Source organism: Lepidothrix coronata, unplaced genomic scaffold, assembly GCF_001604755.1.
Source record: "Lepidothrix coronata isolate B3197 unplaced genomic scaffold, Lepidothrix_coronata-1.0 Scaffold148, whole genome shotgun sequence".
Lineage (NCBI taxonomy): Eukaryota > Metazoa > Chordata > Aves > Passeriformes > Pipridae > Lepidothrix > Lepidothrix coronata.
In genome coordinates this window covers 1,196,216-1,221,141 of record NW_016690328.1, presented here as the reverse complement: position 1 = coordinate 1,221,141, position 24,926 = coordinate 1,196,216, and the positions used below count along the sequence as shown (strand labels likewise).

The 24,926-nt window shown below is 41.8% G+C and overlaps 1 protein-coding gene across 6 annotated transcripts in view; it reads right to left on the bottom strand.

Moving 5' to 3' along the window:
* The window catches only part of TSNARE1 (t-SNARE domain containing 1), a 479,220-nt gene that overhangs the window by 144,782 nt on the left and 309,512 nt on the right, over window positions 1–24,926 (bottom strand). The gene's annotated exons all lie outside the window — the stretch shown is intronic.

The following is a 24,926-nucleotide window of genomic DNA, read 5'->3' as shown; positions in this document are numbered from 1 at the left end:
ATGTTACTTATATATTTTTAAAGCATAACTGTTACCAACTGATCAAAATACAGGCGGGCATTTTATACGTCTGTATTCTATAGTGCACATACACTATTTATGGTATACTTATATTTTCACTTCTCTCAGCACGAACCAGAAGGAATCACTGAAATCGTTTCTCCATCCTGTTCACAGTTATATCCACTTGTGGTTTCTCAGCTTTGCGGTCTCTGTGTTGGAACTTCTGCAGCTTCAAGTTTCAGAAGGACTCAGGTAAACAGCACTTGGGAGTGGGGAAAAGGTTAACAAGGAAAAAAAAAACCACCCGACTTCCTAAGTGAAAGAAAAGAATTCCTTTGATCTCAGTAACATCAGGAGGCAAAAGACTGCTGGGAAACAGTAGGAGCTCCTGTCCCCCTGGATCTCTCTCAGAAAGCCATCTGGGTAGGTTTGTAATCCCCCCGAGCTCAGTATTGAGGCCAGTTCTGTTTAATACCTTTATCAGCGATCTGGACAAGGAGACTGAGGGCACCCTCAGTCAGTTTGCAGAAAACACCAGTTTGGGTGAGACTGTTGATCTGCTGGAGGGTAGGAAGGCTCTGCAGAGGGATCTGGGAAGGCTGGATCAGTGGAACAAAGATTGACAAGGCAAAGTGCTGGGTCCTGTGCTTAGGTCACAACAACCTCATGCAATGCTCCAGGCTTGGGGTAGAGGGGTTGGAAAATTGCTTGGTGGAAAAGGACCTGGGGGTACTGGTCAACAGCAGCTGAACATGAGCCCAGGGGTGCTCAGGTGGGCAAGAAGGCCAGTGGCACCTGGGTTGTACCAGCAATAGTGTGGCAGCAGGACCAGGGCAGGGATTGTCCCTCTGTGCTGGGAACTGGTGAAGCCACACCTCCAATCCCGGATTCTGTTCTGGGCCCCTCAGGACAAGAATGACATTGAGGGGCTGGAGTGTGTCCAGGGAAGGGCAAAAGAGCTGGGGAAGGGTCTGGAGCACAAGTCTGATGAGGAGCAGCTGATGGAGATGGATGTGTTTAGATTGGAGAAAAGGAGGTTCATGGGACACCTTCTTGATCTGTACAAGTCCCTGAAAGGAGGCTGTAGCCAAGTGGGGATCAGTCTCTTTTCCCAAGTAATAAGTGATATGACAAGAGGAAACAGCGTCAAGTTTCATCACGGGAGGTTTAGACGGGATATTAGGAAAAATTTCATTTAGAAAAGGATGGTCAGGCACTAGAAGAGTGTGCCCAGGGCAATCGTTGAGTCACGATTTTAAATCCCTGGAGGGATTTAAAAGACATATAGATGTGGCACTTTGGGACGTGGTTCAGTGGTGGCTTTGGCAGTGCTGGATTAATGGTTGGACTCGATCTTAGAGGTCTTTTCCAACCTAAACAATTCCATGATTATATGATCATTAGTTTCCAAAAGCACCACGAGCCAGTGGCAGTTCTATGCAGTACCCATGATCTTGGAGACTTTTCAGGTTATCTCTCCCACTTGTCTGCTGCAATCCAGAGGGTGAGAGAGACATTGGAACTCAGAATGGGGTGGGGTCTGGCAGGTGGACAGGACTTTGGGCAGGAAGGAGGAGCTCCAGCAGCTGCAACAACCACATCACAACTCCACAGTCCATCCTCACTGGCTGGCACAAACCGGATATTGTGGCACCAGTCCAACAGCCCTTTTGATGGTCACAAAAAATAATTCTCAGAGCAGTGAGGTCCAAGTGAGGAGGAGTTGGTGGAAATGACTGGGATTTTCTTGGCATACCTTTCCAAACAGCCCGTGGTTATGCACAGATGGACCAGCTGATGGGATCATGCATTTCATAGGATGTAAAAGACAATAATGAAAAACAGAAGAATTGTCAATCCACTGTGTTTATACCTGCATTTCCTTCTCATTTTCCTGAAGCCTGAGTTTGAATCAATAATATGATTCCAGTGCATTACAGAGCAGGGAACATTTCAGATTCAAAGCTCTCCAAAGAGTGATTGTCACATGGAACCAAGACCCTGGCTCAGACCCTTATGGGATGATATATCACTCCTAAAGGACAAAGGGAACAAAGGCTGGATTGGGTACTCAATTATGAAACAAAAGTATAATTATCTCAATATTCCTTCCCCCCCAAAAAAAAAAAAAATTGCCCTGATAGTCTGAAACAGTTAATACCAAATAAACACACCTATAATCTTTGTTTACTGATGAAGGTTATACAATACAGTCCTGACTGCATCCTGCTGGTCTTCCAAAGATTTACTAAATGACACATATGAATTATTCTGCTGCTAAGAAGAGTAGATAAGGATTGTTTTTTCTATAACCTGATAACTTCCACTTGCTACTGCTGAAAACTGGAATTACGTGCTGTATCTGGATTTGTTGCTGGTACATGGAAAGATGTAATTTATTCAAAGTGGAAATTTCCAAAGATTTCTGGGGTAGCCAGCGAACATGTATATGTGAGGAGACAGACAAAGAAAAAGAAAGAGAGAAACAAATAAACAAAACCAGAAGAAAAGTATATAAAATCCTGGAAAACTAGTCCTTGATTTATTAGCTGTAATTTCATTTAGGCAACATTATTAGTACTTACTGTTTGTGTTCCAAAGAAAAGATTAATAGATAAATTAACACTTTGTGTATCTTCCAAGACAGTATTAAACAGATGAACAAGGTGCTTACTAAGACAACAAAGCTAATTGAAATTGTTCTCCAGATTAACTTTACAAAGCCCAATGGTGCAATTTTTCTTTTGTGTGGTGCTTCACACTTGTATCACTGCAGAGCACCCTGTGAAGTTCACTCATGCAGGAGCCATTCACAGGATCACAGAATAATTCAGGCTGGAAAAGACCTCTGGGGGTTTCTAGTTTGTAACCAACCTTGTGCTGAAAGTAGGGTCACTTATGAGGGCAGAAGAGATTGCTCAGAGCTTTCTCCATTTGGGTTTTGAAACCCTCTGAGCATGGAACCTGCACCTCTCTGGGAAATCTCTTCCAATACTGATGATTTTGGTGATCTTCCCCATATAAGGAGCTGCTATTAGGTGCCTTCTCAAGGCTGAACAATCTCCATCCCACACCAAGCACCAGACAGGTGCTCCAGCCCTGACCATCTCAGTAGCCTCTCCAAAACTTGATCCATTTGATCAATGTCTTGTACTGAGTGTCTCAAAACTGGCTGGACTCTCTAGATCGAGGCTAACCAGTGTGGAGTAGAGGGAGATAATAATTTCCTTCATCTTCCTGACTAGGCTGCTGCACACACAGCCCAGCTTACCTTCTCTTCTGCAAGGGCATTCCCCTCACTGATCTTAAAATCATAGAATATACAGAGTTGGAAGGGATGCAGAAGGATCATGGAGTCCAGCTCCTGGCCCTGCACAGGACAACCCCAACAAACAATCCTACCATGTGCCTGAGGGTGTTGTCCCAGTGCTTCTTGAGCTCTGTCAGCCTTGGTGCTGTGACCAGTGCCTTAGGGAGCCTGTTCCAGTGCTCAACCATGCTCCGGGTGAAAAACCTTTTCCTGATATCCAACCTAAACCTCCCCTGACACAATTTCATGCCATTTCCTCGAGTCCTATCACTGGTCATGAGAGCAAAGAGATAGGTACCTGTCCTTCTGCTTCCTCTCGGACTGATGTTCAGCTCCACCAGCATCCCAGGGCCTTCTACCTAGAGCTGCTTCACAGTCAGTCAGGGACAGTGTGTTCTGTCCCAAAGGAGGAAACTGCATTTGTCCTTTTTGAATTTTGGCAGATCTTGGCCAGCCCATTTCTCCATCCCATCCAGGTCCCTCTAGATGGTAGCCCTGTCCTTCAGGTGTACCAACAGCTCCTCCCCAGCTTGCAGTCATCAGAAGTGCACTCCATCACCTCTTTGATGCTACTGACAGGTCTCAGGAGAGCCCCTTGTGTCATTGTCCTTGTTACAGGTCTCAGGGATACTTTGACCCTTGAACCACTACACTCTGGGTACAGTCATCCAGACAGCTTTTATCCATCAGGCCAGTCTGTGCCCACGTGGCCAAGGAAGTCAATGGCACCCTGGATTTTATTAAGAATAGTGTGGCCAGCAGGACCAGAGAAGGGATTATCCTCCTGTGCTTAGCACTGGTGAGGCCACACCTTGAATCCTGTGTCCAGTTCTGGGCCCCTCAGAACAAGAAGACATTGAGGAGCTGGAACGTGTCCAGAGCAGGGACCGGAGCTGGGGAAGGGTCTGGAGCACAAGTCTGATGAGAAGCAGCTGAGGAAGCTGAGGGGGCTCAGCCTGGAGAAAAGGAAGATCAGGGGAGACATTATGGTTCTCTACAATACCCTGATAGGAGGGCGTAGCTGGGGGGGTCACTCTTTTCTCCTGGTAAGTAGTGGCAGGACAAAAAGGAGATGGCCTCAACACGAACCAGGGGAGGTTCAGGTTGGACATCAGGAAGAATTTCTTCACTGAAAGTGTGGTCAAGTGTTGGAACAGACTGCCCAGGGAGGTGGTGGAGTCACCAACTCCGGAGGTGTTGAAGAAACGTCTGGATGTGGCGCTCAATGCTCTGGTCTGGTTGACAGGGTGGTCATTGGTCAAAGGTTGGACTTGATGATCTTGGAGGCCTTTTATAAAAGGTATCCAAGAAAACCTTGCAAGATTTGGGGCAACTGGCATCCACTGCTCTCCCCTGACCCCCAAATTCAGTTATTTTATCATAGCAGGCAACCAGGTTGGTTGGGCACGATTGACCCTTGGTAAATCCACACTGTTTCCAATCACCCGCAAAGTGTCCACTGCTGAAGTGGAACACAGGAGTGTTTACCACCCATTCTCCCCTCAAAATTAAACACAACAGCTTTACAATGCATACAACAGCAAATGCTTCTGTATGGCACTGCTAATTTATCCAGAATAATGGGTTTGCAGATATTTGGTTTTGCCTACACAATTGTCCAAACTGTCAAATAAAAACGTACATTTTTTGCTCATCTCTCTCATCCCACAGCCTCTAAATGCAGAGTTTGATGCTGGGGTGGGTTTTTTTTTTTGGGAGGGGGGGATTTGGATTGTTTCTTTGTGTGTGTTTTGGGTTTTTTTTGTTTGGCTGTTTGTTTGGGGGGTTTTGTGTGGCTTTTTTTTTTTGTTTGGTTTGGCTTGGTTTGGGGTGTTTCAGTTTTGTTTTGTTTTTTTTTTTTTGGTTTTTTTTGTTCTTCTTGTTTATTTACAAACTGCAGTTTAACACAGTAGAGTGGGAAGGTTTTTTCCTGGTTTTCACAGGAACAAGCTCAAATGCCTGTCACATTCAACTGTTAATCCATATTTATAGTCAGTGTGACAGGACTAAAAGCCCTTCCCAACCAAGCCAGGACACTGAGCTGATGGTTCAAAAGGGGTCATAGAAAGACAACAAAGGGAATAATCGATGTAAATCCACCCCTGCACTTTTGGACTGGCTTTCATCAGAAGGCAATGAGAAGTCAGATGAAAAACAGAGTTAAAAGGACGGTTCCACAGAAATCAAAGCAGAGAGACTGAGGAACATCTCTTAAAACTGGATTAATGTGTCTTCTCTTTCTCCTACTGTGATACCAACCTAAGCCAAGACTTCAGAAGGGATTTGAGTGCCAAGTGAAGAAAATTAAGCATCGGGAAATGTATGATGGATACAGGGAACGCAATCCTAAACCTCTGGAATGTAGTACATGGGAAAGTAACTATCTATGCCGTTGAAAACTGGGACACCAGAGCATCAGGGCAAGGTATCCATAGTGTTTCCTTAGGAAGGTACTGGATAAGAAGTGGCAGGGAAGAGCACACACCTGGGTAGTCTCAGGCAGAAGCTCCTCCGGCAGGAGCAAGAGGAAAAGGAGCAGGATTTGAATCTGGGGCCTCAGTTCAGATTTCTGGGAGTCTATTGTCATTCTGAAGACTTTAGGGCATCCCACATGGCCTCCAACTGCTGATCCAGAAACCAGGAGTCTGTCCTAGGTCCTGTGTCTCACCTGACACAGATGGATTTAATTTGGGGTCTCTTGAAAGCACTGAAATGTCACCAGCAGCACTAAAAGTTTTGTTGAGTCAATCTTCAGTGATCTCTGTTCTGGAGAGTTTAGTCCATTTAAACTGTGAGTTCCCACAGGATGAGATTTTCTCTTGTGATATGTCTACCATGATGGAGATCTGGCTTAGTTTCAGAGGCACTAACACATGATGTGATGTAAGAAACTGAGAGAAAAAGAGGCATTTCTTGTATTCTGTATGATTCTGCATGAAAACCCTGACATTTCTCCAGCTTCTCAAAGGCATATAGCTCCCATGAATCTCAAAAACATCCTTTTGCATCAAAATCATTGGAAGTTTTCCACAGACTCTCACCCCAGCAAACCTCAGAGCTCCGATATCTAAGCAAATTCCTCTCTCAATCCCTCAAAACCTGTGAAATCACTCATATAAAACAACTTCACTTTCACTGTGGTGCTCCTCCATTCTGCTCCAATAAAAATCAACATTATCTTTGCTCCTTGTCCCTCAGATACTGGGATCCTCTGGAAATGCTGCAATGACGTGAAAGACCTCACTAAATCATTCACATACATCACAAAAAGATCACAAGGGATCACAAAATCCCTTCAGAGGGGGTAAACTGAGGAGGCATTTAAATTACATATGATATGACCATGAATAGTCTGGATTCATTGTTCACTATGCTATATATTGGCCTTTCTTTTCTTTTCTTTGTAGAAAGACTTGGTGAGTTCAGCTGTTCTCCAAACTGACAGGTACCAGCCCAAACTCTACAACAAAATGTTTCCCCCAGCTGCCAGAGCTGTCATCTTGGCTTGCACCCAACTGGCTAAAACTCAGCCCTGAAGCTTTTGACTATGACAGAATACATTTATTTTGTATTTAAGGAATAAAGCTAATTAATTTTTAGACCTTGCTGGATATGAGACTCTTCCCTTTATTGCTGGCAGTGCTTACAATAGATCTTTTAATGCTTTTTACACCGACCAAAAAAAAAAATAGAAATTAATAAGATCAGAGTTTTAGCTGAATAAGGCATTTCCTAATGGTGGTACAGGACCTGGAAGCATTACAGCTAATTGAACTTACTGTTCTTGGAGTAGACACACAAAGGTCAGGTTGTCTTAACAGCTTGTATGCTGTCAAGCTGTGTTTGTTCTGGAATCCAGACATCAGTCCTTTCCACCCCAAGCAGTAATGACTCAGTGTACCAAGTCCAAGAGCCCAACTTAAGAGCCAATTCCTTTATTAGGCTCTAGGAAAACAGACAAAGGCAGGCAGCAAATACCAAGGTTTTTATTCAATGAATTCCCACAGACTGGGGATGAGAAGAACAATTATGTCACCTTAATTAATTCAGGCTGTCTGCCTCTGCATCACGTGTTTCCTGTGCCTCAGGTACAAATCATTTCCTTGGAGAAAGCCATCATTGAGTAAGGCAAACACCCTGGATTGGGATAGAGCAGAAGATGAAAAACCTTCTGCTCTTTTAGTAATTTCCACCAGTTTTCTCTCACCCTTCCTGTTAGAAATAATGAAGTGAAGAAGAAAATGTCTGGCTCCAGTTTCCAGGCACTGATTCTTGTTATGTTTTCTCTCTGCTCCATTTGAGAACCCTGAATGCTCAGTATTTTCCTGCAAGCACAGTACAAGTACAGTATAATAAAGTTTCCTCTAAGTCTTCATTCAGATAATCTATAGGCACTTCTAGTTTTTTTCACATAAGGTATTCTTTTCAACCTGGAATTGTTCCATATCTCATTTAAAGTGTAGCAGAAAGAGGTGCCTATTCTTGACCATTCAGTGTAGAATTAAAACATCCTCCTACATCCCAAGGAGGACTCAGTTATCCTGTGTTTGTACTGGATGGAGTGGCCACTTGGCAGCACTCAAGGGAGTCTATCCAAAGATATACTTAATTTACAGTAATATAATAACAGGTAAACAATGGCAAGAAAACATCAAAGTCATGACATTCCATAAGAACCTTAGGAATTCTTGGGAAAACTGTTGATTCCCTTTTACTATATCCCAGATGTGGAGAGATTTATCCCTGAACTATCTCACTGAGTTGCTTTAGCTGAACAGTAATTAATCCTCACACATGTAACATTCAGGATCAGGACATTGCACTGGCAACCAACAGCATTTATTCCACTCATGTTTAAGCCACTGTTTCTTTGGGGCTCCCTTTTAAGTCCCAAAGTCCCTTTCTCAACCCTTTTGAACCCTTAAGCAAGATTGATCTGGTAATTCAGTCTCCACACTTGCAATTGCTAAGTTGATTATCTTCCCTCACAGGTCTGGAAAGGCATTATTTAGCTTCCTTCAAACTTTAACTCCCTCATATTGCATGAAAAGTTCTCCCTTTCTTGAGCTATTTCTGTTCCAGCCTGACAGGAACAGTAACTAAAGTGCAGGTCTATTGATTAAATATCCTTATTTTTTCCCCCTGTAACAACTTAAGGCATTTAATCAATATGGCAATGCCCCATATCATGGACCAAAGATACAATATCCAGTGATCATAAACTGCTCCAAGGACTGGTATAAAGTGATTTTATGACCTGACACCTGCTGAAACATCCATTTGTAGTGGAATAGATACATACATTTCCCTCTGCAAGCCAGTTACATAAAAAGAACTAAACATCTCTTGGAGCAGCTGTATCCCAGAAAAGACCCCTATGATATTATGATTTCACATACATCAAAAGGAAAGAGATTTTGCAAAAGCACTTTTATACAACATGGCATTTATTTCTTGAAAGTGAGGCCCAAACACGTCCCAAGAGGGGAAGGACGTGGCAGTCTGTCTAACACACTTCTATGAATCCTCCTCCTAGAACACCTAAACTGCTCACAAGGGTATTATTTTTTGAATTTAATTCTCCTCACAACCTTTTTGGGGAACTGGCTGGTATATTTATCCTTCGGAATGTAGACCTGATCTGTGTTTAAACAGTTCTTCAGTAAAATAATGCCACTTAGGGTCGTTATTCTTGAGGCTACGGAGACACCAGTGAATGCCCCACTGCAGATACACCTGTTTGTAGTAAAAAAAAACAAACCCAAAATTAAGTGTAACTTCTTATTAAACAACTTGTGAAATCTCTAGATATGCTCTGTGGCTATGAGATGCATTTAATGAAAAAAAAAATATATATAACCACCTCTCCCTCCACATGTTTATTTTCCTTTCTTCAAAAAGTATAAACATAACCCATCAACTTTATAGACAAATCTTTTTCCAGTGAAGATCTGCTGCATGACACCAACGTAAAAAATTCTATAGCATAGAAATTATTTAATGAAATCTCCAAAACTCACAAGTTTTCTGCTTTCCCTTATTCCTCAGCTCTAAAAAGACCCCTCTTTTGGCCCTTGTAGATATTATAAATTGAGGCAAATAAGGGAAACAGGACAGTGGCAACTGTTACAAGTGAAGGTATCTATGAACAAAAGAATATTTTGACTTTTTTCCCCCTCAGGACACGGTTAAAAAATTGACATTTTTTGTGCCAGTGTTTAAAACCAGAGTCCATGTGGCAGGAATTTTAAGGGATCGGAGGACACAGTCTTTTGTCAATGTTCTAATTGCTTGGGGCAAATTGGGAGTTTGGCTGGGACTAATTATAAAAAAAAAACACAAAAAAAACCCTGAGACTAATTATAAAAACTCAGTGGTCATCAGCAAAACTCAACATTCACCAGCTCAAAGCTCTTGAAAATTAAAAGTCCAATCGATTTCTGTGGAAATCTTAGGACAGAAGCCAGGGTTATTCCTCTGATGTAAGACCCAGGAAAAACTGGGAAAAAAAGGTACTCTGGTAGTCACTATTAAAACCTGTATTTTCCTTAAGTTTGCCAGTAATTTTATCAGTAAATCCATGACAAATAAATTCACTAATTCTCAGTCTTGACCATACTTATGACCCTGTTCTGAAAGAGGAAATTTTTAAAAGCTTGTGTGCCTGGTCCTCTTTGGCCATGAGGAAAGATGTACATTTACCACAGTCCTTCATTCCCCACCATCTCCTATCTCAGACCTTCAGGACAAAAGTCTCCAAGGCTAAACCTGATTTGTTTGGTCATATCATGGACTGTCCATTGAGGTACCTTGTGTTAAAGGTACCATTTTGGGCTATGGTAAACCCAAAGGTTCACGGTGTGAAATCAACTCCCCTGACATTAGAAATATAAACCCCGAGTGATTAATCAAAGAGGGTAAGTCATTAAATCCTGAAGTAGATCTTTTAAATGGGGTTGGAAATTCTAAAGGCACTGATCTTTCTCAAGGGGTTATGAAGCAGAGCTTGAGAACTGGTTTAGCACAGGCTCAGAGTGACATACATTTAGCCAACTTAGCCATCCTCACTCTCCTTAGAGTCAGGAAAAGGATATAGATTATTCTGGATATTGGTTTGTTTGTTTTTAAATTTCAGCTGTCTCTACTGTGGGATGATGTGACTATTTTAGAGCTTTGTGAAAGCAATATTAAGAGTGTTTTGAAAGGTCTTTGAATGGAAATTTCTGTGATTGAAAGCACCAGAGCAAACTTTAGAAGAAGGATTATAGGAATCATGGAACAATAGAATGATTTGTGTTGGAAGGGACTTTAAAGATCATCTCACTCCAACCCCTCTGACATGGACAGGGACACCTTCTACTATCCCAGGTTGCTCCAAGCCCTATCCAGCCTGGCCTTGGACACTTCCAGGGATGGAGCATCCACAGCTTTTCTGGGCAACCTCTTCCAGTGTCTCACGACCTTCTGAGTAAAGAATTTCTTCCTACTATCAAATTGAAACCTGCTCTGTCAGTTTGAAGCCATTCTCCCCTGTCCTGTCACTCATCTCATAGTCTCATCCCTGTCAAATGGCCCACATCCATAACCAGTGACCCAACAGAAAAGAGTTTAAGGGATAAAAAACAGAGAAAGTGTCTTTACACCCAAAAAAGACTTGCCTGAACAATGTTTTGTAGAGGAACATGAGACACAGCAAGGACTTTAGACGGGGCTGTTTGTCTTGTCCCACACGAGCTGCCCTGGCCATGCTGCCTGACGCAAACATCCCGGTCATTGCAGTGTGATGGTCGTGTGGATCAGGAGATGTGGGGGCGTGAGTGTGAGGAAAATCTATGAGACAGTGAGGATGAGTGAGAGTGCATCACTGAGAGCAGTGTTCTTTAGAACAAACACCGCTTTTATGGTTTTTTTGCACTGATTTCCTGAAAACTGGGCTGTGAACGTGCCCATTTCTGTTCCCTCATTAAAAAACAAGAATAGGTGACTGTTTCAGGTGGAGATACATGTCTGCCTTTGGCCAGGTTAGTGCCATTCTTCCTCTACAAAATAAATGGACTAAGGTGAACCCCACCTTTGTGTGCCACTTTTCTGTCTGTCTGATGGAAGCAATATTTTTTTCTTTCTTCATGTTTTCTGAATGAAAGACACCAATAAGCTGATGTAGAATCATAGAATGATTTGGCTTGAAGGGACTTTCTTGTATCAATCCCTTTGCCATGGACAGGGACACCTTCTAGTATATAAGATCATTCCCCAAAGCTCCATCCAACCTGGCTTTGGACACTTCCAGGGATGGGGCAGCCACAGCTTCTCTGGACAACCTGTGCCAGGGCCTCACCACCCACACAGGGAAGAATTTCTTCCTAATATCTAATCTAAACCTGTATTTAAGGAAATATGTCTATGCCTATATATGTAATTGTCAGACTGGTGTGATATAAGGTTGAAGAATTATGTACAATCCATCCACCTTTTACTTGGAAATCTCTCTTTTTTTCCCTTTAAACATTTTGCAACAGCTCAAGCAATTCTGCCCCTTCCTTATAATTATTGTGAAAGAACACAAAGTTTACTTTTTTTTTTGAAGTTTTTTTTGTATTGTGCATTAATGTTTGCATATAACAGAAACATCCAACCTCTGCTTCTGACACAGGGGGACAAAGGCACAGAGATTTGAAGGGGCTTGACAGAAAATCAGCCCTTTGCTTTTAAGGGGGTGGAAAAATCAACAATTAAATGTACAGTTCTCAGAAGAAAAGCAGGGATGGTACATAATGCCATGGAAAAAGAAATTTATAAAAATCTGAATGACATTTGCAAGAATGCTGCCTTCAGGGGAGTTCTGATTTGTTAAAGCCCATTGTAGATTTTAATGAAACACAGTTCTTTATAATTTAGTTTGATGCACCTGAAAATTAAAAGTGCAAGCACTTCTAGGGGTGGTTGTTACAAGTAATACAAGTAATACAAGTTCTGTTTTCACTGCCCTGCAGGTGCACTTGGAGTAAGTACTGATTTCAGCATTTAGTCCAGCTTAAAGTGGACTAAGTTGGAGTCAATTTTTTACTGTGTAACTCTAATTTAAATGTCCTTCTTTTCCTTCAGTCACCCTTTCCTCCAGAAATCCACTATCAACAGAAAAATAATAAAAAAAAACCCACAAAAAACCCAACAAAAAACAAAAGGAGCAAAACAAAACCAATGACCAAAGTATTCTTGTTGGTTGGATTTACCCCAGATTGCAACTGGGAAACCTGCGACCCACATTTCCCTTTCTTCAGTTCTAAATATAACTGCAGAAATCATCTGTAGTTTGGCTTGGTCACTGGATCTGGGCACACAGCAGCAAATACCTCTTCAAATAAAGGGAAGGAAACCTATTCTACACTTGGATTTTCTAGACCAGTCTTTGGTAGGAGATGAGCTCAGCTGGAAACAGACTTTGTTTTTAAGATAGGATTATAAATGCAAATAAGCAGAAACAGCTATAATTATGGAATTTGTGTGAGGAGAGAAAGGAGCTGAAGGATAAAAGAGAAAGGAGCAATTGTTTTAATCCTATTAAGAGTCTGATTAATGCAATTAAAGAAACATATTTCAATTAGGCCATGTTTCAAGCTGATTTACTCAAAAGCACTTCTCCCTGTGGTACCACCCTTTAGCAGACAAGATATAACACTGAGTTTGGCACTGGTAGTACAAACTTTCTGCCCCATTTATCCAGCAGGAATTAAATTATTTTTCCTAATTTTAATCATTTGGGCCTAAAGGATTTAGAAATGTAGAAAAGGGGTTTAGGTAGGACAGATCCCAAGTTCAGATTTCCTAATTTCAGGAGAAAGAAAAAGACATGCCATCAGTGTTCTTTTGCTAAGGAGACTGAAAAGAAAACACAGGAATAACTTTTGGTTTCCTCTTTGTGAAGAGAATGATTATGAGTTCCTTTTCCCAGAAAGAGGAAGAAAGATTTGCTAAGGCTCAAAACCCAGCCTTGATAAGCCAGACTCATACTGGTGAATCGTTGCTGTGTCAAGGATTGGTGTTGGTGGGCTGGAGGGGCAGAGGTCACCTGACCTAAAAAAGAGAAGGCAGCTGCCTGTTTTGCTAAGTGAAACAGTCAGGAAGGTGTCAGGGGGAAATGTAAATATAAAATAGAAATAATTTCGCTGCATTATTTGCAAAGCTCACTGAAAAATCTCAGACTACAAAAAAATATGTGGCAACTGGTCAAGGAGAAGGAATAATTCATCCTGGATTAACCCTGTGTTCACTAAGACCCAGAAAACACCACACACTCACAGAAAACACCTTTTCCATTGTTAATTAAGTTTGGAACTCTGGAAATCATCTGGTAAAGGATGTCCTTAATTTTTCATGACTATAAGCAGGACTGGAAGCTCCTGAATCACATTTTCCTGTCCAGTCAAAAATAGGGTTTCAAATGTGAAACATATTGACTTTCACATTATCACCCCTGAACTGTCCCTGAATGTGGGGTAAACATCTGTAGAACTTCACTAAACTAAAACCAGGAAGTATTGATTGTGAATGAGAGGGAAAAAAACCTTAAGTGATGAAATATCCTTCTTCCCAAGTGCTTCAAAAAGACACATTTTGTCATTGATTCATCCTGTTCATTTCTCAGTTTGAGGTAGATTGAGAGTAAAAGCACAAGGGGAAAGCAGCTTTTCACCCTGAAAAGCAATTTTCTGTTTGGCTGGGGAAAAAGGAAAAAAAAAAAAGAAAGAAAAGTGAGAAATAAAGCAATGTACAAGTTCACTCCAAGAGACCCCACAGACCTGGGAATGAAAAATTTGAAATGAGCCACTGATGTGCTCTGATAGAGTGCTGTGGAGGAGAAAAATAATAATAGAAAACAAACAAACAGGAGTGAGTTTCAATGGAAGATTGGCTTGTTGTCAAGAGCAGCATCTGCTGCTCTGCAAGCAGAGCAAGAATTACAAGGGCTACCTCCCACTCAGTGCTCCTGGGTACCAAATATTCACCAGCTGAGGTCAGGGAGACATCACCACCACAGGGCATGGATGTGTGCAGCTGAACCTCACTGCATTTTCATGCATTTGTCCAGAAAAAGAAAAGAATTCCATAAAGGAGTTGAATGTATTTGTTCATTTTAGGCAGCCTAAATGACAGCTGAGCAGAGCAAACTTCTGCTCAAACAAAGGAAGAGTTCACAGTGTCGGTCATGCCCTCCTCCCCTGTCCTAGAGGAGGTTAGATGACCAAACTTTGATGGACAAAATTAATGTAAATGCAAGAAAGACAACATAATTCAACATTTGAGTGGTACAGCAATTTCAGATTTGGAGAATTATCTACCACACTGCTCAGATCTGTCCCTCTTTGTGCATCAATAACCAATCATGTTTCATCCGGTGTGGTGGGATCGTGTCCCATGTCATGATAATGTTTGTTCTGCATCTGCTGCCTTCACACAAAAATGGTCTGATGGACTTGCTGCTGCCTTCTGCTTTCTTTTTTGAGCATCAACAGGTCACAGATTGACTTGCATTTCATGTAGACAAATGAGTTTGGAGGGGACCACCCACACATGGCAAAAGGGTGGTAAACAAGAACTTCTACAGATGGAAGGCTTAGGAAAAGACTGGGAGAAAATATGGGCTAAGGAGACAGGTTAATTGCCTATAAACAACAACCAAAAAAGCCTGTAAATAAAGAGATGTTTGTTTTAGTAATTAGTGAAGTCAAACCAAGTGTGTTAGACCAACATCGTGGCAGGGAATATTTAATGCCTCATGAAAAAACACTTTCAGAAAGCCATTCAACCAATTGATCAGCCCGACAGAGAGGAGTGAAGAATCATTTTCATGGGAGTATATAAAATTCTCGTATTTTAATTTGAAACATGGAGAAAATCAAATCAAGTAAAATGAAAGGAGAATGATACCAACTAATAAACTTGAGTACTGCTGGAACGTTCCCAGCTCGAGGGGACACAGGGCTTTCCCACATGTTGATGGGATGGGTGATGGGTTTTGCAACACAGTCCTCAACTGGCTGCAGAACAAACATGTTTATGAGCTGTGCCTAATGCCTTTACCCTTCTAAAATCCAAAGTGCATAAGGTGTTCCAGTGCTTCTCCTGAGCATCAGTTCTAAGGGACAGACATGTTAAGAAAATTATATATGATCTGTACGCCTTTTATCCACCTAGACAACAAATACAATCTAAAAATGAGTGATTAAGCCACTGCTCGTGGTAGGGGGATTGAAATTAAATAATCTTTAAGGTCCCTTCCAACCTAAACCATTCCGTGATTCTATGATTATCAAAAGGAAAGTCTTGGGGACTTTGAAATTAAATGTTTTCAATGGTTGAAAGGAATCTGAGCTAAATAAAATTAAAGTAAATCCTGGTTTCGGTTAAAAGTGCTGTGCCTTGACTGCCAGTCACATCCAGCAGGGACACCCAGCAACACAGGAGCAGTAGGAACTTCCTGTCACCTTTGGGGTGTACACATCCATTTATCCATTTCCTCCTGCTCTGCCAGCAGTGACTGCCAGGGGGGACATCTACACTGGGAAAAATAATGTATTACACTGGCACAGCAGAGCTGAATCGATCTGCAGCTTTTCCCAGGTTGACATCTGATGGTGTTTTCAAGCACCAGCACATTTTGTTAGCAAAGGTGTCAAACCAGACCCAGCTCAACTGCAGAGGGTGCAGCTTAACTGCACATAAATGTACTCATTGTGCTGACAGACCTAAACAACTGCAGTGAAAAGGGGCCACAGAGGTTTTAGCTTAAAGAAGAGGAGGCTCAGGGGTGACATTATTCCTCTTTACAACTCCCTGAAATGAGGCTGTAGCCAGGTGGGGGTTGGCCTCTTCTCCCAGGCAACCAGTGACAGGATAGGAGGAAACGGCCTCAGGTTGAACGAGGGGAGGTTCAGGTTGGACATCAGGAAGAATTTCTTCACTGAAGGGCTTGACAAGCTTTGGAAGGGGCTGCCCAGGGAAGTGGTGGAGTCCCCACCCCTGGAGGTGTCCAGGAAACGACTGGACATGGCACTCAGTGTCCTGGGCTGGGGGACAAGGTGGGGATGAGTCAACGATTGGACTCCATGATCTTGGAGGTCTTTTCCAACCTAAAATGATTCTGTGAAAAATAAGTCTTCCCTTCCACCTTCTGGTGATGGGTCCTTTTCTTACTATTCTCCATCAATAGATCCGAAACGATCCTTATTCCGCCTTCTGGAATTATTATGGGGAAATTCTGTTGGCTCCTTACCAGGTCTTTAGGGATTCGAACCCCATTTAGAAGATGGTCCAGAAAAACCCCAAAGTTTCTCTCTACAAGTTTGTGCCTGTTCCTCACTGAAGAACCACCTGTGGGTGGCTACACGGGGGCCAACATTCTATCCATTTGTGCAAACAAAGCAGGTACACCAGGATTTTATGATCTGTTTGAGAACACTCATTCAACACCCTCCTTCTATTGTTCAATCCTAATTAGCTTTGGATGCTGAAATACAAGGAGGACCAGAGTAAAGCAATAAAACAATACCCACACTGCCTGTCACTGAGGGAAAGGTTGCTGAAGAACACTGGAATACATGTTGGAGAAGTAATCTAATCCAGAAGCTGATGGGCAGTGTGGGACATATTCTACCTTCTTTACACCAGATTATTTCTGTCCTAATTCCACAACGATCCTCCAGATTCTTGACAGTGACACCAAGAGCAGAATCAGACTTTACGGCTCTTTTGCCGCATAAGGGAAAGTACTTCAAGTAATTAGAGAGAAATTTACATTAAAAGAAATTTAGCTAATTATAATAAATAATTATAACAACAATATAAATAATATATATTATAATTACAAAAAATATTATAATTATAATAAATAATTTGAATTAGGCCATGATCTGCTCGACTCTTTCTCTCACATCCTTCTGCTGCTTTGTGTTGCTCTGTGGTCTCATTTCCTATTGCACAGATCCATCTGCTGCCTGGTCTTTACAACTCCGCTCTCATTTCCAAATTCTTGGACTTTCAGGTCTTACTTTATTTTATACTGCTTATCCTGTACTATGTTTAAATCCTATGCTTAAATTGGCTTTATGCAAGCAGGACCTATATTCAGCATTCTTTTCCTCTCTAAAATGAATTTCCAGGTAGATACAGAAATAAGTCATCCCTCCTCTGTCCTCCAGCACATCTATTCCCAAAGACTGTGATTTCTAATCGCCATTTATAGATGCTTACAGGCAATTAATGACCATCACCTTTATGATCATGGTGGAAAAGATTTGTTTCCATGTGTTTTTTGGGATTACTCTCTATCAGAGCCCAAGGGTCCAAGTAGCTCCTCAGTCTATTATCTCTTTATCTCTTATCTCTTTTAGCACTGAAAAAAAACCCTGTCTTATCAAATGAAGATTTCCTTTCAGGCCATGGAAAAGTAGCACGAGTAGTAAAACAACTACACAATATCTCTACTGATCACACTGAAGCTATTTCAAAATCTATAGGTGAAAAAACTCTTCCTATGTTTATAAATACATCCCAAAAAGCAACAGGAAAAAAAAAAAACCAATAACATGAAAAACACCAAATCAAACAAGACCCCAAAGAGCACACAAAGTTCTTCTCCAACTGGACCATCAGGAATAAATATGTGACTCACAGCACAACTCCCAGAGCCGGTGAACACTGGGCTCAGCTTTCTGACAAATCATTCCAAGTGCTGAATAAATTTATGCATCCTTATGAGAATTTTTATTTTATTAGAGACCCTGGAATTGTCAGGGAGCTGCAAGAGCAGGGTGCTCTCCTGGGAAGGGCAAACCGGGAGATGAGGTGACAGGAAGGTGAGCTGGGGCAGTGCCTTCACCAACAGGGGCTCCCAAGAAAAGTGGTGCTGCTCCCATGGAGGCATCTCCCAGCTGTGTAATCCAAGGATAAAGGGTGGTGTGCATCAGAACTGGCCTAAACCACGGTCAGACAAACTCCTGGGGCAAGGAGGAGACGGCAGAGAGTGTCCAAGCACAAACTTTGACATAAAGCAGCTACTTCTATACTCAATATCTCAAAGAGGGATGAGGCATAGGCACAGATAGTGGCTGTCCATCATCCATGCCTGCTTTTGGATGCAGTTCTGTCCTGTTGTCCCAAAGAATGATCCAGTTCCAGCATAACATGTCAGTGACCATTCCCAGTGGACAGTTTGGATGCTGTCACCCACATTCTGCATGGGAGATATCCCTGCTCTTATTGCTAAAGGGTTGGACAAGATGATGTTTAAAGATCACTCTCAACTCAAACTATTCTACGTTTCTATTTTATAATTTAATCATGTGGACAAAAGCAGACCTTGGATGCACAAGACAGCCCCTGGCCTTAGTTTTTTTCAGCAGCATTGATACCTGCCCTCCTGAATTCTACCATCACAATCATTTTCCCTCTTCCTAAAAATCCTCCTCATTTCCAACCCTGATGCTAATCAAACATAACCAGGGCTCAGAAACCCAAACAGCTTGTTACAGTGAAATGTGATGGTTGTCTGTTACCCTTGAAGGAGAGGGCAATGCCAACCCAGCTCCCACATGCCCCACATCAATGCCCGTGTGGCTCAGCTGCCTCATCCAAAGGACTATGAGGACATACCCCATAATTTTAGTGACTCCTCTTTTGTGGAAGTAATTTGGAGAACAAATGGTAATTGCAAACCAAGTCTGGGTCACCTGAAAGTCAGGTAGAAAGCATTTGGATAAAGTAATGGGATTTTAACGGCTTAAGATGAAGGAGGACAGATTTAGATTGAATATTAGGAAGAAATTTGTCTCTGTGAGAGTGGTGAGACACTGGCAGAGGTTGCCCAGAGAAGTTGTGGTTGCCCCATTCCTGGAAGTGTCCAAGGCCAGGCTGGATGGGGCTTGGAGCAACCTGGTCTAGTGGAAGGTGTCCCTGCCCATGGCAGGGGTTTGGAACAAGATAATCTTTAAGGTCCCATCCAACTCAAACCATTCTATGATTCTGTGATTTGTACCCAACAGCCAGTCCAACCAAAGCTGACAGAAAACACTGAGCCTCATCACCTTTGTCAAATTAAATCAGTGATTTTGGTCTCTGAAGGAGTTTTCTAACAGGAACGTTTCTTTTGAGGGGAGGAGGCAGGGGAGGAGGAGAGGATGGCAATGAAAATCAAAGGATGATTCATGGCTGCAGCATTTTCTGATTAGATAATGATGGTTGGTGATACAATATGAACATGTCCTGTTTACATTGCACCTTGCAGCGTGATCTGACAGGCAACAGGAAAAGCAATTATACAAACACCCTTCCTAAAATATGTTTCACTAGATACTGTTACAAGATATCCAGTGCTGAAGACTCTCAAATCTCCCCAGAAAGTGTTTCAATCTCCTTATCATTGAACAGCTTTTCTTAATATCCACCCTAGTTCTTTCCTGCTGCATTTTAAGGTTTAAGCCCATCACTTCTTGTTCTTCCCAACTGTAATAAACAAAAAAGTGATTATTCCTTTCCTCTTTGCAGCAGACTTCTATGTACCAAGAGACTGCTATCTTCAAATCCATCTTTTTTTTTTTTTTTTAGCTTAACCAACTCATTTTGTAATCTCTCCTCTGCAGTCAGGCCTGGATCACTCCTTCTCCTTTCCCATAAACTCTTAGAACTTCCTCATGTTTCAAAATCAGTGCCTAACACCAGACAGCAGATTAAATGGGCCTGGTCCAATGTGGTGAAGACTCCCACTGAAGCCACACTAAATAATTAAATTAATTAAAACCACATCAAAGTCAAATTAATTAAAGAATTGTTTTTTAAGGAAACTAAAGCATGTGGTCTCAACCCAGGCTCAACCTTTCACTGAGTTAAGAACTCAGACTCAAACAATAACGTAGCAAAATAAACAGCCCTGCAATGGGATCTCTCCTAATCCAGGTACCCAAACACAAACACCTGGATATGAGATGCCCTGTGACATCCCATAAATCCATGTGGACCTGAGTGATACAGCACAGGTCGTGTTTGAGGCCATAACAGACCTCACAGTCATCTTTGAGTAGCCACAGACAGGAATCCCAACACTTCCTAGATCCCTGGAGAACATGTAGGGTGCTTACACCACACACCCAGTGACGAATTCCTAATTTGGATACACCCAAAATCAGTTGAGATGGCTCCCATCTCATTCATCAGCTGAGCTTTAACGAACTTTATGTTCATGTTCTTTGCCTGTGGCAATGAGAAACAGTTCTTAAAGTTTCTTTTGCTTAAGATGTAAGGAAGCCATGCCAGTAGTCACCAGAAAAATAAGTTTAATTGTTTCTCCACTAGTTTCAGATCTATGTAAGTCTTAAATGGACAGGGAGAAACATTGCTTGGTATCATCAAGACCTCAATCCCTCAAATCAGATGGTGCAGAAAACAGAATAAAATAGGGACATGAAGGAAGCTGTAACAAAGAAGAACAGGGTATTCTGAAGCAGAAATTTGATTCATTAAGAGAAAAAAAATAGCTAAAATATATTTATGCAACATATTATTTGAGATAAGGATAAAGTTGAGTTGATTTGTAAGGAGAAGTGGACAGCCTTTGTTTTATGTCCCTGGTTGCACATCCATGGATCTTACTGAGGAAGAGCTGAAAGAGAAACCTGAGTCTCTGAATCTGAAATAAAAGTAACTGGAAGGAACTTCATGGTACTATACTTCTGTCTGCCTGAAGGTTTCTGACACCTTTCTCTGAAATATTAGTGTTCACACTTATCCCATTGAAACTTGGAAAATTCTCTCAGGCCCATGATGGGATTCTTGGGGTGTTCCTGTGCAGGGCCAGGAGATGGACTTGGATGATCCCTGTGGGTCCCTCCCAGCTCAGGATATTCTATGAATCTATAAACTTCAAATGTCTAATTCAGGAGCTCAGAAATGGAACCCAGATGTCCTACACTCCCTCTAAAAGCAGCAGAGTGAAACAGGAACCTCCAGACAATGGTTCAGCCCACAGATGAAGGTGACAGAATGCCTTGGAAATGTGGGAATTAAAGACAGGAGGGTCTCATTTGTGGCTTCTGAGCCTTTGGTGTACATGCATTGAGTGCTTCCCAGTAAAAAGGGTGAAAGAAGACAGTAAGGTTTATTCAGTTGTATGAATACATGGCATTCATATTCCTTTTGGGTCAAAGAAACTGAAACTTAGGGAAAAATCATGGCATTTTTTATTGGTGATGGCTGAAATCAGTTATTATTGCCTCCTTATGCTCCTCAATAATAATATCCCCTTTTAAAGACACAACTGGGAAGACAGTCAGGGAAAGCTTGGAGAGTGTGAGTAGAATTTAAGATTTCTCTGCTTAGAAAAAAATAAACTTACCTGCATGCTCATGAATTCTCCCCAGTCCTATTAAATCAGCAAATACAACCTGTATAGTGGATAAAGCTCTATTCTCCTTCCATTAATGACAAGGAGGAATGTGCCTTTGACATCAGTGAAAGCCTGAAGTTACAGATTATTTCCTTTTCTTTAAACTCTTAACCAAAAAAAAACACTCTAAGAAAAGGGTAATATCCACTGGGACAGACTCTAAAGAAGAAAGATAAATACAAACAGAGTTTATTTTAGCTTTTATACGTTTCAGGTCTATGTAAGAAAAATGTCTTCTACAGTAAAAAGAACTGATGCAAGAATTGTTTCTCGTAAATGGACAGAACTGTTGTCTATAAATAAATAAAAAAAAGAATGATATGTTGTGGCTCACTGGATAAAAAAAAAAAAAAAAACAAGTTACGAGGAATACACACAAACCCACTAAAAATGGATCTAATTCAGTATTTATTGTGATATAAAAAGGATAATGAATTTTTGACCCACTATGCAAATTGCTTTTTCCCAGAGTCATCTTAAAAAAAAAAAGTAATGAGGAAGTTGATCTTTATGAAGAGGACCTGGTCCCCTTAAATGTTTCCTGCTCTTCTGAGATCATCCCAGAGAAGACCTTAATCCCTAATCCTCCAGTACGGAATACAGGAATGACTGAATATTGTCAAAGGGTTGAGCTGTTGATCCTGAACTCGGAACAGTGTGTGATGGAGAACAAAATGAAGAGACCTCAGAGTTGGCCACACAAGAACAAGCTATGGCCCAGCAGCACATCTTCAACCATGAATCTTCTAAATAAGGACAATCCTTCTGTGGTAGAATTGCAGCAAATATTTCTCTGAAGACCAGGAAGTCAAGTCTTTCTCATCACCTTTGTCTAAGGAAATCCTTTCCCCTCACAAACAAAGATATGCAAATACTCTATCAAAGTAAAATGAAATCCCACATTGCCCTACCCTGCACAGATCTCCTTGCTTTCAATTCCACATTTCAAAATGTTTTCAAGCACTTTGCACACTGCTGATGTCAGATTTAGCAAGACTATAATTGACTCTCTTTTCTCCTCTTAAGCATAAGCTGGACTTAACAATTCCCATTCTCCACTTCTGATGGTGCCAGGCTGTGACCTGAGAGCTGTGCTACAAAGGTGTCCTACCAGGACTGGGTTTTCTTTTAGAAATATGGAAAAGACCTTTGATTAAAGTGCTTCCAGCCTTTATCAAAATGGAAATAAAAGCAATTGCATTTTCTGTAACTCATTTCTCCTTACATCTCATTTCCCCTTCATGATCAATATAGTTATTAAAGCACAACAGGGGAATAAGCATTTACTTTTCAGCTACTTGTGACCACTGGAGGTGCCCCAGGGTCTCTGCAGCATTTAAATGCAGCTGGCACAGGTGACATGTGATTTTGGGAGGAACAACAGTCTTCCACAGCAGAAGCCAGAAACACAGCAGGATTCTCTACTCAGCACAAAAAGATACCAAATATTAGTTTTTAGGCAAAGAAATCAAACCCAAGCTGCCTGGTACTTAAGTGCTTTTTTGAAGGGACTTGTCTATCAGTGTGAAAGCAAGATATTCCCCTCCTGGGCACAACACAGACTGAGGTACAACATCCAAGAGAAGTAGGATGAGCTGTCTTCCAGAGGCATGTGAAAGGAAGATTAGCTTGTCTTGTTCTAGCTGCCTAAATTTTAAGTACCAAGTCACATGAGGTGACACGATACAGAATGGGGGTCCCTACACTGTCCCTATGAAAAGATCATCTGATAAACTGATGCTTTTAAAGGAAATCAGGTAAAAATTCAAGACAGGGAAACTAGAATATAAAACCCCATATTAGAATTCAGGTCAACCATTTGTATCAGTGTGGCTTTGAAAACCCATGTGGCACCTTTAGAATCACAGAATGGTTTGGGTTGGAGGAGACCTTCAAGATCATCTTGTTCCAACTCTCTGCCATGGGCAGGGACACCTTCCACCAGCCCAGGTTGCTCAGAGCCCCATCCAGCCTGGCCTTGGACATTTCCAGGGATGGAGCATCCACAGCTTCTCTGGTCAACCTGTGCCAGGGCCTCCCCACACTCTTAGAGAAGAATTCCTTCCTTACATCCAGTCTAAATTGAATCATTTGTCAGACTAAAGCCACTGTCCCTAGTTCTGTCACTCCATGGCCTTGTTAAAATTCCCTTTCCAGCTTTCCTTCAGGCACTGGAAGGGGCTCTCAGGTCTCCCTGGAGCCTTCTCTTCTCCAGGCTGAACACCCCCAGCACTCTCAGCCTGGCTCCAGAGCAGTGCTGCTCCAGCCCCCTGAGCACCTTCGTGGTCTCCTCTGGACTTACTGACATTTCAGTGACTTTACATGGAATACTTGAGGAATGGTGGCACTGCTTGGACAGTGCCCCTGTGCCAGGAAGGAAAATTAAACAGCAAAGCTCTGCTGCCTCATGTGCAGATTTTCAGCAGAGGTTTTTCAGTCTGACCTGACCAAGCTCGACCATTTTGCAACTTGATGAGATGTGACAAGATCACAGCCCAGTGCAATTCCACTTCAGGCTACACAGCTGGGACTCAAACCAGGATACTTAACTTCTGTCCCTCATTTTCACGGATTCTAGTTAGGTATACATCTCCAGTGCCAATATTCCTAACTTCTTGGTATTCCTAGCCCATTAAGAGGTAAGTTTAATACAATTTCTCAAAGCTTTGACCTTTGGGCAGTGCAATTTATTATATGTGCTGCCACTGGGCACAAAGATGACTCTAAGTGTAGTTTTCCACTCAGTAACCAAGGATTTCCATTCACTCCTCTGTTAAATGAGGCCATTAAGAAAAATGTAACTCACTAGTTTATGCTGCTGCTAGCAAGGGAAAATTGCTTTTTAATCTCTGACCCCTCAAAATGAAATTGTACCCTGGGAAGAGATTTTGTTAAACAAATGAATTAGAAAAACAAAAGACAGTCTGTGATTTCCTTCTGCCATCTCTGAATTGTCACAGATCAGACACTTGTTCAGCTTTCAAATACAAAATCCTTGCCTTTGAAATGCTAAATGCAGACCACCATAATTAATGTAACTGATATTCTTAAATCCTCCCTTGAAACAGTGCCAGTGCTGCAGTCCACAAAAGTGAACAGTCAGTGAAGTCTGACCAGTTCTCACCAGAGAAAGCAGATTGGTGGGCCACAGCTCAGCACCAAATGTGCTCCCAACCC